Genomic DNA, 12,847 nt, shown 5'->3' with positions numbered 1-12,847 from the left:
GGAGTCGGTTCCATGTCTTTCTCTTGGCCTCTTGTGCCGCCAGCAATCGTTGGTGTGTGTCACCGTGGTGTGCCTCCAATGTCACATGCTGTTCTGCCCTGGGTCTGCGTCTTCCCGTGGTTTTCCCCACTCTGTTTGTATCTATCTGTATCTCTTCTTCTTTTCTAAGGAGGACTCCAATCACATCGGATTAAGGGCCCACCCTACTCCAGTAAGGCCTCATCTTAACTTAGATCTTAATTATATCTTCAAAGACCCTGCTTTGAAATAAGACCACATCCACACGTACCAGAGATTAGGACATGTCTCTTTTAGAGGCACAACACATTCAATCCACAACAGGATTGTAAAATTGCGCAGATTTGGAGATTTTATTTAGGCCTAGGCAGTGGTGCTGGGAAATATTTGATAAACTAGATTTCCAGGGATGGGGGGGCATTAGTGGAGGGAAGCCCTGGTTTGTAATGTTTGCTGATTTCGCTTCCAGGCCTATTTCAAGCTATCAACATAACACCTGGCTTGCAAAACTCCTGAAAATTCAGCAATGCGTGGCTCTCTTTCATTGGTACTAACCATGCCCTTGGGCCTATTTTATGAAAAATGTCAATAGCTAAAAGGAGTTATTTATTACAGTTTTTTAATGCATATTTTGTATCATTGAGGATAAGATGTCCCAACAACTTTTGATTATCTACATGTAAAATGACCAATCTGTATGTAAATCATATCCAATTTCAAATCTGAGCATGCATCCAGGTAGATCTGTTTTCTGGGTCTCCATAACCCTAAAACAGTATCAGCCTTCTCCTCCCAGCCCCTCCAGACACCTGCCCCCACCTCTGATGTCCTCACCACTCACAGATTTCCCATCTCCCTAGGTGTGACAACTCCACCATATTCTTTGAGGTGACCCTGGCACTCAGCTTCTACTCTTTCTATGCCAACCTTGTCATTTGGCCTGGGGCCCTTCAGCACCACCGTGGCCCTCCCAGCCAGCAACCCCTCCCTTGTCAGATCTTGGATGCCCTCCACCTCTCAAATCTGAAACTCCAGCCTCGCCTCTCTGCCCACCACTGCCACCTTGCCAACAACTCCCTTATGCACGTGATGCTTACATCTCGCTGATACCTCCGAGCTCCCCAAACCTATCTGCTGGGTCCCTTTCTTCAGCCCCTTTCCTGTTCAGTGAAATCTCTGGGATCACCATTGTAACTGCTGCCTTGTCAATACGCCTAACTCTATCCACCACCCCAGCCAACACTGGACCGCATTGTCCATCTGCTGGTGGGGTGAATGCTGGAGCTGCAGATCCAGGGTCTCCAGTGCTAGGGGTCTGCAACCTTACCCAGCACCCTCTGTGTGTCCCAGTAAGACCTTTTACCATTCTCCACCACTCTTCAGCATTCCCATCTCACTTCCAGCAAAAGACATTCCCACCTACATCACACACACACACACACACAAATAGAATACTCCCTTGTTAACAAAGTGTGTTCACATAGGGTCATTTGACCCACACACCTGGGACAGGCAGGCATGGCAAGTGTTATTATTCCCACTTTATAAATCAAGAAACTGAGGCTCAGAGGGGTTTCATGTACACATCAGACAGTTATTAACAGAGCGAGGGTAGGAACATGGGTCTCCCAATTCTGAGCATCCCAGGTCAAGCGGTGCGGTGATTTTACCAATGAGACCTTGGTATCCAGAACGAGCTCCCACATCTCTGGACACCATCCAAATTCTCTATCCACCTCTAGGGTGTGCTGCCTTCTCAACTATGATTCAATTGCTCTCAAGGCACCTAAAGTTTATTTACCCTTCATGCTACCACAAAAAAAAAAAAAAAAAAAAAAAAGCAAGAAGCAGTTTTTTTTTTTCCTTTCCTCTGAGAGTTGTTACCACCGATTGTGTTTCCTTGTGGAAGTGTTTGGCTGGTAGAGGATTCTCAGAGTCCTCGGCTGAAACAAGACAGTTCACCCTCTGCTCCTGTGGTCTGCTTCAGAGCTCAGGAGCTGACCAAAGGGTCTGATCAGGAAACATCTTCCCATGGAAGCCAAATGCGTGTCTGGAGACCCATCAAGGTATCATAGAGAAGAATCCGCTGGGTGGATCCAATGCTGTGGGCTTACATGGATGAGATGATTTTCTGTAAACACATAATACGAGCCAAAGCCACTTCCTCTGGGAATGGGAGTCCTAAGTGAGTCATATTCTAGTCAATTAGGAATCTCAGCTCTTTCCCGGGCCTTCCAGCAAAGCATGCACACCAGAGGGAATCTGCTTCTGTTAATATAAAAAGTACTTCCCTACTCCAGTTCCTCTTCCAGTACCTTTGTTTGTGTTGTACCCACATGGCTGTACATGGAGGCAAATATGCAAAACAGGTGCCGACCTCCCGTGTGGCCCTGGGCCAGCCTGCGTGCCTTCCCGCAAGGCCACCACCAGGATGTCTTGTTCTTTGACCTGCCTGCACTGGGTCAGTCCAGGGGGCTGACCCCATCCCATCCCGTAAGAACTGATGTCTGTGGGATACACCAGAAGCACTGGACTGGGACACGGATGGCTTGGCTTCTAACTGTGTGAACTTGGGGAAGGCCCATGCCCTCCTGAGTCTCTGATTCCTCCTCTGCAAAATGAGAGTTTTGCTATGGGCGAAGCTAACTGGGCAATGCCATGAGGACTGCTTATGTTGTCACGATGAAGGGGACTCCGTAGAGCAGAGAGTGCTGCGGGAAGTTGAGGACAAAGGAGCTCCTTTTATACAAGATTTATTTAGGGGCTCATAGTTATGTTTAGAACTGAACAATGTTTTTGCCAAGCTCTAGTGGAAATGGAAAATGAGGAACAGCAATGTATCAGGCGATGAGGAACAAATAAAAAGAAGGGAAAGCCCAGGCCTGCTCGTGGGTGAATCAGCAGGCAGCACACACCTGCGGAGCCATTGATTCATGCACATTTTAAGCAGTTTTTATGGACAGATTTTGAGGAGCGATGGAACAGGATTGGACTGGTCTATGGGGCCATTTAAGGCAACCTAGGGTACTCTTGGTGGCTCTGAGGACAAGAGTTTAAAAGGATGCCTCCTAGTCCTTGCCCATGGCTGCCTCATGGGGAAGCTGTCACTGTCTCCCTCCCAAACAGGGTGGGGTGGTGGGAAGAACACAGAAATGTTGTGAACATTAAATAATAATATCCACACAAAACACGAGCACGTAGCTTTCAACAAATGCTAGCAACTCTTCATGCTCTGTGGGTCATCTCAAAGGCCAAGGAAAGGGGAGCCTTCTCCAGGCTCCCAGCTGCACTCAGGTCCCACATGTTCAGGCATGCCTGCCCCACTGCTGCCCTGAGTTTTGGCCAGTGGCCAATGCCTTCAGCTCTCCTCCATCCTAAGGAGGGAGCCCCAGGGCCTGTGGGGAGCACAGCACCAGTGCTGGGAGGCAGTGGTCATACTGGTTCAGAGTACCCAGCTGAGTCTTAGACTTGTGTTGAAATCTTGGTCCTGCCATTTACTGGCTGTGCTGCCTTAGACAAGTGTTACTTCAATTCTCTGAGGCTCAGTTCTTCATCTCTAAAGTGTGCAAACATTTGTTAAATAAACAGCTGTGGAGTAAATGGGAATAAGGCCACTTTCCACATGGGAGGTCTTTGTGGCAATTAAATGAGGTAATTACTAGGCCAACTGATGACATAGTAGGTACAATGATTAATTTTATGTGTCTACTTGACTAGGCTGCAGGGTGCCCAGATATTTGGTCAAACATGATTCTGGGTGTGTCTGCATGCGTGTTTTGGGTGAGACGAACATTTGAATCATTCAATCATTTGAATCAGTTGACTGAGTAAAGCAGGTTGCTGCTGCCCACCCCACCCTCATCCAATCAGTTGAAGGCCTGAATGGAACAAAAAGACTGACCCTCCTGCCTCACTGCTTTGAGCTGGGACATTGGTTTTTCTTTCTACCTCCAAACTCAAACTGAAACATTGGCTCTTCCTGGGTCTCAGGCATGCTGAATGCAGATCCTGGGACTTGTCAGCCTCCATAACCATATGGGCCAACTCCTTATTTTATATATGTATACATATGAAATACATACATTACACACATATGTCCATCTCTCCTATTGGTGCTGTTTCTCTGAAGAACCATGACTAGTACAATAGGTGCTTAAGAAAAAAAAATAGGTTGCTTTTAATGATTGCTATTTCTGTTATCTCAAAACTAAGCAAGAAATGACGTCTAAATGTAAAGCTGACTGAAATTATGTTAAGGGATAGGAGGAAATGCCAATAATGACCTAAATAGCACTTATTATTTGTCTGCTATTTAGATGGTATCTTTCATCTTCTAAAATGAGCATTTATAATAACATATGTATGTATCAATTGTGGCAATATCATTATCTTAAATTCTGGGAAACACATTTTTATTTTTTACTTTTTTTATTTTTAATTTTTTTAATTTTTTATTTTTTTTGAGACGGAGACTCGCTCTGTCGCCGGGCTGGAGTGCAGTGGCCGGATCTCAGCTCACTGCAAGCTCCGCCTCCCAGGCTTACGCTACCTCAGCCTCCGGAATAGCTGGGACTACAGGTGCCCGCCTAATTTTTTGTATTTTTTTAGTAGAGACGGGGTTTCACCGTCCAACCCCCTAAACTCAATGCTCAGTGACCGAATGCGCTGGGATTATAGGCTTGAGGCACTGCGCCCGGCCACATTTTTAAATATATATTGATAACTACCTCCTTCTAGTTGTATAGTTCTTTAAAATTAAAGAATTATATTAATTGGACTATGATTTTACTGTTCCCTAGTTATGATGAAATTACTGATATGCAAACCTGACGGTCTGCTAACGAGGGTGAAGAAAGTGCTCACTGATTGCTTCTGCAACTTATAGAGGTAGTGAGGGGCTCTCACGAACATGCGCCCAGGAGAAAGCCATCACTACGAGATTCCAGACACAAGGGAGGACCGTGAGCAGCCTCAAGATGTGAATAAGGAAAGACTCACGCCTGTAATTTCAGCACTTTGGGAGGATGAGGCAGGCAGATCACTTGAGGTTAGGAGTTCAAGACCAGCCTGGCCAAAATGGTGAAACACGTCTCTCTACGAAAAATACAAAAATTAGCAGGGAATGGTGGTGGGCACCTGTAATCCCAGCTACTGGGGAGGCTGAGGCACAAGAAACACTTGAACCTGGGAGGTGGAGGTTGCAGTGAGCTGAGATCGTGCCACTGCAATCCAGCCTGGGTGACAGAACAAGACTCTGTCTCAAAAATAAATAAATAAATAAATAAAAAAGAAAAAAAAAAAGAACATGCCACAACAGCACAGACTACAGGTGGAGGAGGAAAAGAAGGAGACCTCACCGTTCTATCAAGTGGACTTACCAATAGAGGAAGGGGGCAGTGGTGGCAGGGGAGGGACAGAGCAAGTTGATCGTGACCCATGATTCTGGAGATGAACTACTTTCTGACAATATGAGTATGCCTTGAAGTGATTCATAAGAAAAGATGCAGTCAGAAGACACGGTATGTTTAGCTCCTTTAAGGTTCTAGGTAGGAATAAAGGACATAAGGGGATTTTAATCTTTTGTTGTACAGGCCATGACTTTGAAGAGAAAGGAAGATGTAGGAAGGGGACTGTTGGCCCGGGATGCTGTCAAAAGACACAGTTGATTTTCTGGTGATGACTCTGAGCTACCAGATATTAAATAGCCATCAAGGAGCACCATGAAGACTATGACGGCTATCAAATAACCCAGCTGGCAGAAGACTTGCCTCCTAATGAAGACTTTCAACTGAAATCTGAGTTGGAGAGGAAGACAGGCTCCATTATATTTACACTATGAAGGGCAATAAAAGATAAAATGCCCAATATTTTTTAGAAAACATAGCAGGAAGACTACCAGGAACAGTATTTATAGGCACAGTTGTTTATTCACCAAAGTTTATTGAATAACTAGTTGCCCTGGAGACTGTAACAAATGAATGAGATCCAGGCCCCATATCAACTGGAAGTGTCTTCTCTGAAGCAAATGTCTGAGGAGCTGTCGACTACCCCCACTCTCACTGTGAAAAGTTTCATCTCTGAGAAGGGAGAGAGAGATCCAGTCTCTTTAGAGGGCATCAGCAGGAAGTGATGCTGTGCCATGGACAGTATCATTTCTAGGCCATGCCAGAAACCCAGGTGTCTCCCTTCTCTCACCCTCTCCATTTAAACCATGCCGATCAATTAACCAGGCCTAATCGCACCTCCTTTCTAAAGCTCTCTGAAGTCTACTGTCTTCCTCTGTTTCTTGAATAGAGGTAGTGAACTTGGTCACTACCCTTGACCAAGCTTATTATCTCCTGCCAGCCTTCTCTAACTGACAGTCCTTTCTCCAGTCTTTCTCTGGTCCCCATATACTAATTCCTTTAAAATGCAAATATTATCCCATCACTGCCCTGCTGATAACTCTTCAAACTTGCCCATTGATCTTTAGCTAAAAGTCCAGCTTCTTAGCAGGCCCAATCCCTAGGACTTGCCCCTGCCTCCAGTGCCACTTCTTCCCAATGCTGTCCTGTCCACTCAAACCCAGTTTCAACTAACTACTATGCATGTTTAGCTCCATGAACACACCATTCTCTCTGTCCTCTGGGTCTTTACACATGCTCTTCCCTGTCTCAAAACATTCTTCTACTCCCTTCGCCCTGGTCTCCCAATCTCACCTGGCTCACTTCTTCAGCACAAAGGGTCAAAATTTTTTAAATGTCAGGAGAATGTCATACAAATGATGGAGGTAGGAAGCAGTGGCCCCTGGGAAGCAGGAATCCCACAGGAGGCCGCATTAGGAGTTCAACTATCAGAAAAGCTGAAGAAATTGCATGAGCAAGACCATGGAGGCAAGAAAAGTACTGGGCAAGCTGGAAAATTGAAGGCAGACAGATCCGACTGGTCCATAAGAGGTGGGGAGGAATGGGTAAATGGGTGGCCAAGGGGAGAGGCTTGGTCCAGTTAAGTTAGAGAAGGTGAGAGGCCTTGAAAACCAAGCAAAGGAGTTTAGTCCTTGTTTTACAAACAATGGGAAAAACTTGAAACTGGGGAGTGCTGGTTTCTATTTTAGAAAGGTGTGGCCAACGAGTGCAGAGGAATGGGGCTGGAGAGATGAGTGACCTTAGAGGAAGATGAGGAGATGAGGGCCCAGACCAGGGTGGCAGCAGGAAGAACTGGCTGAGGCAATGGGTTCGGAAAAGATGTGGAGATCCAACCCCCTAAACTCAATGCTCAGTGACCGAATGCAGCAGTAGAGAGTGACTCAGGAATCAGAGGGGACTTGAGATCCTCGCCAGAGAAACTGGGAATATGGTGAGGCCCATGGGCTGAGGTGGGAATCACAAAGCGGGAGCAGGTTTGGGGAAGATAATGAGTTAGTTTTGGAACATGTTGACTTCAGGGTGTAGGCTCTAGAAGCCCACGTGCATAATTAAAGTCAGACACAGCCCTGGTTTCAGCATGCAGGGCTGTTCACGGAAACCACCTGTTAGAGTTCATTTTGTCCTTCCTGGTGCCCTTGTGTTTCCATGACTCCTCTTTTTCATATCCCAATGAAGCAATGTGAATTGTTTGCTTTGCACGCCAAGAACGAGTCGTCAAAGCGCAGGGAGAGCGGACATGAGCGCCGGTGAGTGGGAGAAGAGTGGTTGTGCCAGGGCCAAAATTTTCACTAGGAAATTGTTTTTCTCCCTAAGTTTGTGTCAATCAGTCATACTCTGTTTCTCTTCCTTTCAAGATTCCTCCCAAGTCTCAGTGCTGACCTGCCCTCATGAGCAACCTGAACACTCCAGACAACACTGCTTCTTCGCTCTGAGCCCCTGGGGCACTTTGAAGTTCACAGTGCGCACATTTTTCACATAGTTTTGTAGTTTCCTCTTGGCTTTTGAACTCTTTGCAGGTGTACATCTTGTCTCCTTAACTAAATTCTTAACTCTTAAAGAGCCCAACTTATGTCAAACATTTTATTTTACTGTTGTCACAGTGCCTAGTACAGTCCCAGGTGCATATTAAGTTTTTAAAAGTACAAACTGGATTGAAACTGACATTGAATTCATTTGTCATAGAAAGGAGACTGGAAAACAACCTCCTTGAAAGGACATAGTATGAGAGGAGATAAGGTCGATGTGGGGAGGGAGATAGCGCCAGTTCCTACCATGCAGAGGAACATATCCTAACTTTAAAAAAAGCTTTCCCTCTCTTGTAGTAATAATGATTTTGCATTCTAAATATACTTGAAAGGACGAGAATACTGGTCTTCTAGGTGCCAAGTAAGTTGTCTTCTCAACTGGCTAAAACGTCCGTTTTCCTGAGACCACCTTTTGTGATCAACAATATTGGTAATATAAAAATGTGGAACTTGTCATTTATAGTGAATTACACGCCGTAGTACTCGGTGCCACTCAAATGGCAGGACTGAGAGTGAATCTTTCACTTCCTATTGGTTAGAGCTCCATTTGTGTGGCCATCATGATGTTTGGGTAACTTAAAAGGAGAATATTCATGACTCAGCTCATGACATTTTCCCCAGGCAGAAGAGACGGAACAACCCCAAGTATTATGGTGGCCAGATTGTGTACTTGTCATATTGGAGGACGATGTCTATGGGAGAGGTGAGGAGAGGAGGCAGGAAGCTGGTTTTGTAAATCGATGAATCCCAAAGATTTCTGGGGCTGTCCTGCTACCAGTGCCTGGCACTCTACCATCCTCATCACATATAATATGGATCCCTGCTCCCTGGACAGCAGGATGCCCTTTACCCTTACAGGACATTGGAATAATGGGACCACAACTTGTAGCTTTCAGTAGGAGACACAATTAAGAGGAGGAGGAGGAGGAGGAGGTGTGGCTTGAAAGGAGGATGGGTAGGTCAGGTGATGGGTATCCTAAAAGCCCAAACTTGACCACCACACAATCTATGCATTTTTAAAAATTGCACTTGTACCCCATATATTTATACAAATACAATAAAAATTAAAGCACATCAGGTTCTACTTTCTGGAGTAGCATGAAGCATGCCTCCGGAGGTCAGCAAAGATGACGGGAAAAGACACTCACTAGAGTGCTTGCTTCACAGCTGTGCCAAGGACTTGACTCCCCATGCATTTCAGAGCATACCTTCCCCCTTCTGAGGTTCCCACGGGATAGCAGGGTAAACAGCAGGAGAGCTCCTTCTCAGCCCTGGTGGCACCAACGCCCCTTGGCTCTGGGTCACATTCCTCCACAGACTTCACGGGCCTCAGGTTACAAAGGCCCTGTTGCACAATTCTTGGGAGAGTGGGCATGAGGGCTGGGCTGGGATGACAGGCAGTGTCCTGCGCGTGTCGGAGATCCAGTGTGGCCGCTTGCCAAGGCGCCTCAGGGGATGGCAGCAAAAGGAGACTCTGCTGTCTCAGGATCTTCAGAGAGGTAGCTTCCTTTGCTTTTTTTCCTTCCAAGTCTCTTAAATAAAACTTGTCAAGGCTGCATCTTCTCCGGTAATTCAAGAGAAAACATTTCAAAAGTTTACTTGGCATACCTGTGTTTCATTTTACTGGAGAGATTTGAAACTTCAAAACCACAATGAAGAATTCTGAAACTAAAACTTCTTTCATCCGTCTGTTTTTCACAATCAGCTTTCTCCTGTAGTTATATGGCGTGGTGTGTGTAAAATTACTCAATATATTACACAACTTTTAAAATTAATATGGAAGCTGAAAGCTATAACAACAACTGTTTAAAGCCTATGCCTTGATGGAATGCTATTTCTTATGCTCCTTCTTGTTGGTAATTGCTTCATAATTATCTTTTATTAAAGGCAATCTGCATATAAAACCAGAAACATATGGAAAATCCTTACAGGAAGTTCACATTTTAGTTGGCTAAAAAACAATCTAATGACCTAGAAAATACTTATCAGACCTCTCTAAGGCTAATGATGGCGCTGATGACTATAAAAATTAGGTCTCTATTTATATTAAAAAATTCTTCATTTCATTTCCTTTTCTTTCAGAATTTGGATCTTTGGACTGATACTATTATATTTGCAATGAATTTAATTGGAAAAACGCTGAGTACCTGCACCCAGGCACTGCCCGGGCTCAAACTTGCAGATTAATTATGGATGCAAGACATATATAGCATCATGTATGCCAAACCCTGGACAAGTCTAAGGAGGCTCCTCCTATACTATCATGTTAATTCCAAATAGAATATTAATTCATTGGATAAGTCAGAGAAGGCTCATATAGAAGATACATGAGGTAAGTAAGGGTAGGTCAGTTACCATGGATGGATGTAATAGCCAGCCCCACACCTGCCAGATAAAATGTTTACTCATCTGTACATTCAAGGGTGTACACACACATGTTCATAAACAAAGTATTGTCTACCTAAACTGGAAAAGACAAGGCCACAGGAAGACTATATATTTATTATAAAGTAAAAATCTGGTAAATTGTATAAATTTTTTTTTAAGAAAAAAAAAGATTACTTCTAATCAGCCCTCAATTTACAGTAGCTAGTCAGTTTCCCTGGATTTATTTTCACTGTTATCTCAGTCTTTTGAATGGGGTCTTTGGTGCTTTTACTTGTCATTAACCAAAGCTTATTTTGTATGGAGATGCAGAGGCTAGGAGAATACCTACTTTTACCAATAACCACACCAAAGTGATAAATGAGATTTCCTCTTTTTAGCATATTCTAACTTAGAAAATCAAAGAGTTAGTTCAAATATGAACCAACACATTCATTCATTGTGGGGCGGAGTGTATTGGAGAGGCCACCAGGCTGAGAGTGAGGGGGCTTAAACTTGAGTCCCCAGCACTAACTAGCTTGATCCCCTTAGCCCAGACACTTCTGTGTCTGGTTTCTCCTTCTGGAAACGAAGCTGTGGAATGGATGATCTTCCAGTTCCTTCCGACTCTACAATTCTGCAGTATGTGACAGGCTGCAGCAGCATGTGACTAACACAAGGGTCAGGGAACGTTATAGTCAATAAATGCAAATGGAGATGAGTTAGGACTTTCTGTGTTTTGTGGGTATTATCTGAGGTTCAGCTTAAACTTAGTTTTCAATGGCTATCAAGGAAGGAAGGCTAAAAACTGGACCAATGAGATTTTAATGTTCAAGGTTTGAGTGGTTATGATTAGATCATAACCGAATTGTGAAAATCACAGTGACTTCTGTACAGCAGTTGAATGTGTGCTATAAAGTTAATGTGCAAGTGTATTTTGTTTTTATCTGGATCTCTCAGTTTTACATGCTGTGGGGACGATTACTACTTTCATAGAATGTGAGAGTATTGGCCTTACTGCTATGACATATTTATTCGTGATGTGTTGGAGGTCAAGGAGAGTTAGAATTGTGTCCTGTGGATAGAGATTCCATCTCTTCCTCCTCTTGTCGATGGCTGTTTGGGTCCCCTGTGGGTGACTGACCTACCTGTCAGAACAGGGACTCCGGCTCCCACTGAGGGAGCATCGCCATCAACTCTGACCTTGCAGGCAGAGCTCAGCGTGCCTGCCTGAGCTGTCCTGTGCTCCAACTCCGGGGTTGCAGTGTGCTAAGACCCAAGGGAGTCCACATGGGGATGAGTCAGGGCCTGGCGCTGGCCCCGTGCTCCGCCCCACTGGTAAACAGAACAGTTCTTTGCTGTCACTGAGAGCCTCTCGGGGCCCCAAGACTGCAGGAAGAAACAAGTATTGTAGAAGCCAAAACCCCAAGGCAAGGTAAAGAAAACAGAACTGTCCGCATCCCCAGCAATGATTTCACTGGCGGGAGTTGCTGGGAGCTGGGTGGGGGGTCCCGTATATGGTTCCAGCAGAACTGTTTTACTTACTTCTCAGCCAAAAGCCCCTTCTCTTTTACTGTTTATAGGGGTGGCCTTTTGCCTTTCAAGGTTTGAACTTTCAAAACTCGACCTTAGAGTCAGTCTTGCTTGCTAACCCATAATATAACTTTTCACCTTTTATTACTTTTGTTTGTTTTTGTACTGGCTTCTATTAAAATACTTCCTTCAGTGAACTTATTTTTGTTTACTCTTCCCTGTCATTCCAGGGAGAAGCTATTGAAAGACAAAAACCTCTATATAGAAATATATCACCAGCAGCACAAGTGGACTACAGCCTCAGAAATGTCCTCACCGTCCAGCTTCATGACAAGCAGACTGGCTGTTGGCAGAATGCACCCAGCTCTGCTTCTGCTCGTATGGAACCTTACATTACCATAACACAGCTGGGGCACATGCTATCTGTGCTTATACTGTTCTTCCTAAGCTTGGAGACACACTTGCCTTGAGATCTCTCCTCTTTTTCCTTTAGACATTGGCAAGTCCTGTTCCGAGCTTAGCAATGCCACGTACCTGAACTGGAGGCATGGCTGGCTGATCCCTTCTAGCTCCCTCCAGCAGCGTCCCACCTTGGCTATATCAGTAACTGCACCTCCTGTTATTTCTCCTTCCCGGTTGTCAAGGTCAAACCTGGGCTGGATATTGTGATGTCACAGAGTGGAATCCTCATTCCCCCAGATGGTCCAGCTAAGGCCCTCCTGGACAGCACTTCCTCTCCTGCCCACGGCGGGAGGTTGGGAAGGACATTCCCCCATTTCCACTTGCTCTACCATTCAAAACCTTGTGAGGGCCCTCAGGGGAGAATCCCCTTGCAGGTTATAAACTGACCTGCAGAATTATGGGATCTTAACTGTGAGGAGAGACCTAGAAGACCAGCTCATGACCAGATTCTCATCTAACTCCTTTTTTTTTTTTTTTTTTTACAGATAAGAAACTGAGGCCCCACGTGGTGAAGTGACAGAGCTGATTCTAGAGTCCAGG

The 12,847-nt window shown here is 45.0% G+C and overlaps 1 protein-coding gene across 2 annotated transcripts in view; it reads right to left on the bottom strand.

Annotated features, from left to right (window-relative positions):
* Positions 1-12,471, bottom strand: part of DNAJC5B (DnaJ (Hsp40) homolog, subfamily C, member 5 beta) — an 81,158-nt gene extending 68,687 nt beyond the window's left edge. Inside the window, exon 1 of one of the 2 annotated variants that reach the window (XM_012000208.1) lies at positions 12,311-12,471. The gene's annotated coding sequence lies outside the window, so the exon portion shown is untranslated. The remainder of the gene's footprint in view (positions 1-12,310) is intronic. The other variant, XM_012000209.1, reaches the window with a different exon arrangement.
* Positions 12,472-12,847: the final 376 nt, after the last annotated feature.

This window comes from Mandrillus leucophaeus, unplaced genomic scaffold (assembly GCF_000951045.1).
Source record: "Mandrillus leucophaeus isolate KB7577 unplaced genomic scaffold, Mleu.le_1.0 Scaffold621, whole genome shotgun sequence".
In the NCBI taxonomy this organism is placed as follows: Eukaryota; Metazoa; Chordata; class Mammalia; order Primates; family Cercopithecidae; genus Mandrillus; species Mandrillus leucophaeus.
The sequence above is the reverse complement of the archived record's forward strand: the minus strand, read 5'-3'. Positions and strand labels throughout refer to the sequence as shown.